Here is a 5,287-nt window from a genome sequence, read left to right as displayed (position 1 = left end):
CCACTGTGTTCTATTAGGTGGGAAATGTGTAAGAAATTGATAGGTTTGCACAAGCCATATTGAACCTATCCAAACATCACAACACAACACAACAAAACGACAAAGAGTTGAGACTGAGACACCAAAGAAGACTAACAAATCATCCCCTCAAACAGAGATAGCACCTGAACTACAAACCAACATTGTGGTAGAAACTTGACCACAAATTGTTAATGGGCCAAAAATCTAGCTAGTGATTGTGAACACCTCAGATGACAATAGATCATATTTGATAGCGCTTATCTCAAAAATTGAGGAACCATGGCCAAATGAATTATGGAAAGCCATTAGGAATGCAAAGGTAGGGAGCACAACCTACCAATCCACCCCGAGACCTTGAGATAAACATGGGCCATGAGAATCTAAGCCTTAATATCCAATCACACTATGGTCACTTGGGATTTATTGCCTCAAGAGACAGCAAACCATGCACCATGGGAACCTTACACTCTTACACATGAGAACAGAGGTTAAATTGAAAGTAAGAGATGTACCATGGTAATGAAAGGCAATACCTAAAATGATTGAATTTAAGAGTTTACAAGAATTGAAGTCTACACCCATTCATTGCACAATAATACTAGGAGAGTTGCTAAAAATTAGATAGGTTAAAGTGGAAAAAGAACCTAGAAAAATTGATCATAATTTTCTATTTAAAACCATGGAAGTAGAACCCAAGGAAAAAATGTGCAAACCAAAGAATGTTGAACCAATGCCTACAAAAAAAGTAAGTGAATATTGTGAAGGAGAGGAAGGAAACACCTCCCTATCTTTGAAATAAGGTAATGAGGCCAATAGGGTGAGAAGCACAATGGCTTTTGAAGTCAGAACCACTACCATGTCTAAAGTGTATAGAGATCTCGAGCTATTTTTGGCTCTTTGGAAATATCTCAATGGAGAACTAAAAGTCAGGTCACCATAATTTGTAGAGATGGATAGGCCCAAGAAAATTCTAGTTGAGGAGGAACGCTTGGATCCACAACCAAATCTAGATGAAAGATGTGTTTTTGAAATACTTGTTAACAAGTTGGGAAAATACATTAAAGGCGATGAATTTGATGCAAGACTACCACTCACTAATAAACTATGAAGGGAATCCTTGGTGGAGGTGTTGGAGTCAGCATTGTCACTAAAAACTGCTAGGAATCTATGGGAAGACCTCACCTAGAAATCACAAACATAGAGGCAAAAATGGCCAATGGATTTATTGCCAAACCTATTGGAATGCTTAAAGATATTAAGCTCAAGGTCCTTTGACACAACATAAGGCATACGTTCATTGTTATGGATTTCTCCAAGCATCCTATGTCATATGAGATGATCCTAAGATGTCCTTTCATGAGGGAAGCAAAAATAGTGCATGACTTGTCTAAAATCCATGTCTAGTTGTAGTTCCAGTACTATATCATTTGAGTTGATCTTGTAAACGATCAAGCACATTCTTTAGGGAATAGATTTATAATTGACAAATTGAATTGACACCACAATTCACTCTACCCCACTATATTATTGTTATAGCTATAAAAAAGAGATAGACATTGGGAAGGACTCTTCTTATATGGATGTCCTACTTAGAATGGCTAAGTTGGACAAAGTTGATTGGGTACACCTAACAACAACCATACACACCTGGGTAAATAGAGGAGGAACAACTTCGGTAACACCTAAGGGCAGCAAAGTGCCACAACTTGTACCTGTAAACATGATAAGAGCAATACCTATACTCTAAAGAATGAAGACTTGACTAACATTGAAATAGGTAGTGCCTCAAAATATTGTGACCAACGTGACTTAGGGACTCAATCACTAACAAAATAGACTCCAAGCTTGAATAGAAAATCGGAATCACATATTAGCTTAAGTTTGGAAATAAAATCTTCGGTGCCTAGTAGTACATCGTATAACAATTTATCATGGAGTGAAGAGGATGAATCTAGTGAGTCTACACCAAAAGTAACCCAAAATCAAAGACTAGAAAAGATGATTAAGCGATATAAGAGGCAATGATATTGACTGAATGTATGTGCTAGGATAAAGAAAAAGAGATCCACCACAAATTGGCTCAATTATGTTGGGGCATCTAAAAGTTGGTAGACAATTGGGGTGAATATTTTTAGAGTGTCTTGTGGTACAATCCACAACCCTTCGACATTACACAATTAGAGATCATAGAGAAACCAAAATTGAATTGTATTGTAAGGAGATGCAAAATGAGAGCTATTTCAACAACAAAAGGAGGCAAAAATTAAATCAAAGACACGAGCACAAGAAGAGCCCGTAGGCTTACATCGTGCACCTAGCTCCATATTAGAGAATTCCTAAGTCTCATTTTTTATTTGTTCTTTTATTTTATCCATAAAATAAAGAATAAGATTCTCTCTTGCTACATCAAGGCTCAAATTTTACTAGTAGCCTATTGGTTAGGTCCATATGTTTGGGTGAATAAAGGCCCCAAGTTTGATTATGAATGGTTCCACATTATCGTTATGAATGAAAATAGCTCTACTACTATGTTGTATTAGACTAAAGTCAAAAGCATGGAATTGATAAGGTTAATATTAGAGCTTTAATGAAGTCCATTTGAAATTTCTCAATATCATTATGTGTTTGCCAAAGTAAGAAGAAGATTATACTATTTATAGCAATTGATTTGAATGCCACAAAAGCAATCTTTTCTAATAAAAATGTGGTCACATACAGAAATCATGTATGTAGAGATGCATCATGCCTCTTTATCTCTAATGTGATGACACACAATGTTGGGGGTCCCATCGTTGCAATAGCTCCAATGACCAACAAAATTATCAATCCGGAGGGACGAGCTACCCGGCTAGGACATGGAAACACTCACACGATTAGTGAGCTAATTGTGGCAACACAAATGGTTAACTCTATGAGGTGAGCTTCTGGGCCTATGGAGGAGCTAAGCCACAATGATGGGCAATCTCCACATCCAATTCCCTTTACCTCTAATCAACCCAATCACACACACTAACGATTGCAAGATGCACACACCACTAATCCTATCATGCAACACACTAATCGCAAGCACACACACATAGATCTATTGAGCACCACACTCCAATCAAACCTACATGCACACACAAGCCAGAGAGGGCATTCACACAAGATTAGAGAGGAATTAACCACTAATTAGTTAAGATCTAGCTAATCAAAGCATCATAAGCAATCATAATAAGCATGAGAGAGTCATAGTGAAAGAGAATTAAGCATTGATTAGTGTTCATCAAGTCACATGAGTAAGGAGAAGCTCAAGGACTCCATAGCCACACACCTCAAGAGCTCTCACCAAAGAGTGCTCTCAACAAATGAGCTTGAGCACCCTAATTTCTTTTACACACTGCCTTATATACCTAGGGTAAAAATATGCAATGTTCGGGCACCCAAGGCCCTTAGGGCTCCACCACTTACTGAATCTGCTACCTAGGCACACTAACTGACCTGTTCTTGGAACTCCCATTGAGCTTGTAACACATTAAAATATTACAATGGCTTGAAATAAATCGAGAATTTACAATACATGACCATTTTGGAAAAACTTAGAAAATGTATAACTCCAATTTTCACTGCTTCTTTGTATTCATCCTCGGTGTGCATCCATATGTCTTTGATTTTTAGTAACTCCTGTTAACTGACGTTGACTCAGTTAACACACAATGTCTTTCAAGCTTGAGTTTCATTCTTATGAGTGAAAAGCTTGCAAAAAAAGATTGAGTTTTATGCCTTTAAATCAAGTGATACAAATGTACTTGCATCCTACATTATTGTGATTTGAAAATGCAACCACAAAGATTGACCAATTTGAATGAATCACATTCTATATGACATGCAAGAGATTTAAAAATATAGATGATAATATGTAGGGAAAGATACTTGTAGATTTATTTCTTAGTGAATCATAAGTATAGATGGTCCAAGTTAAGGTTGAACTTTTATTTGTGTCTCGTTGATCTAAACGTTGAAGAAACTTGAAATTATCAAATATTTTTACTCAATATAACATACAAAAACAAGAGGATCATGGTATGGTTATGTGAAGGTGTTTGGCAATGAGTATTAAAGGAGTCATAATATGTTTTAAGTATCTTTCTTAAAACATGAAATTAGAAATACTAGAAATATGTTGCAACATGCTTACTCAAAAACACCAAAGAATATGCTTGTGCTTTTGTAATGTGCATACTTCTATCCTTCTAAATTAGATCAATTTTTTTGAATAAATTGTATATATCAAGAAACTAGATTTTGGATCAAGAATAAAACATTGCAATTACCAATTTTGACATATTCATTGTACCACTTGTGTACAACTCTTGATATAGATACCAACGTTGACAATGTACATTGATGTATCTAGAATAAAGGTCCATACATTAAGTATTACAATCATTTTGGATGTAAATACAAAGTTAGTAACTTCTCCTAAAACATCTAGCAAAGATACAATTTATGTATTGCTGATCATAGCTCAATAGTTGAGCTATATGTGCATTTCCTCCATAGCTTTCATAGTTGAGGGCTTATGAATAATCTGCAACTTTGTCATTTGGGAGCTATTCAATGGGAAATATGGATGCTTTGTTGAAATATTAGATGATCTCAACCCTTGTAAAGTAGAAGGCCTTTTGAATCAAGACGTAACAAAAGGTTGAAAATATCTTTCATACCTATTCTCAAGACTACTGATGAGTAAGAAGATGAAAAATCATCTAGTTTTTTATTCCAATCATCAATCATAACGTTAAATTGTGCATATGGTTCATGTCCATTTTGAATATAGGCTCTTGTCCGTAATGATCAATCTTGATAACTTCACATACATCATTAGAGCTACTCAATTAAACCAAGTATGATAGAACTTCTTCCATCAAAATGGAATATGCATGTTAGACCTCAAAGGCTTTTGGAAAAAAATACAATTCTGATCAATAGGATTTGGACACCCTTTATAAGGGCTTTCATGTATGAAGATTAGTCATTGTGTGCTCACAAAACTCTTTGTGTTGATTTTAAACGAGTGTGAAATTTTTGCAAGCTTCTAATTTAGAGTTTTTAAAAGAAACTTAGAGCTTTTCACTAAGGGAGCTTTTTAACAATCACTTCTAGAAGTGGAAATAGGAATCCCCATGCCTCCAACAAGCATGTTTTGATTCTCTCTCTCTCTCTCTCTCTCTCTCTCTCTCTCTCTCACTCACACACACACACACACACACACACACACACACAC

Source organism: Adiantum capillus-veneris, chromosome 21 (assembly GCF_014529385.1).
Source record: "Adiantum capillus-veneris isolate H3 chromosome 21, ASM1452938v2, whole genome shotgun sequence".
Classification (NCBI taxonomy): Eukaryota; Viridiplantae; Streptophyta; class Polypodiopsida; order Polypodiales; family Pteridaceae; genus Adiantum; species Adiantum capillus-veneris.
Note: the sequence above shows the minus strand (reverse complement) of the source record.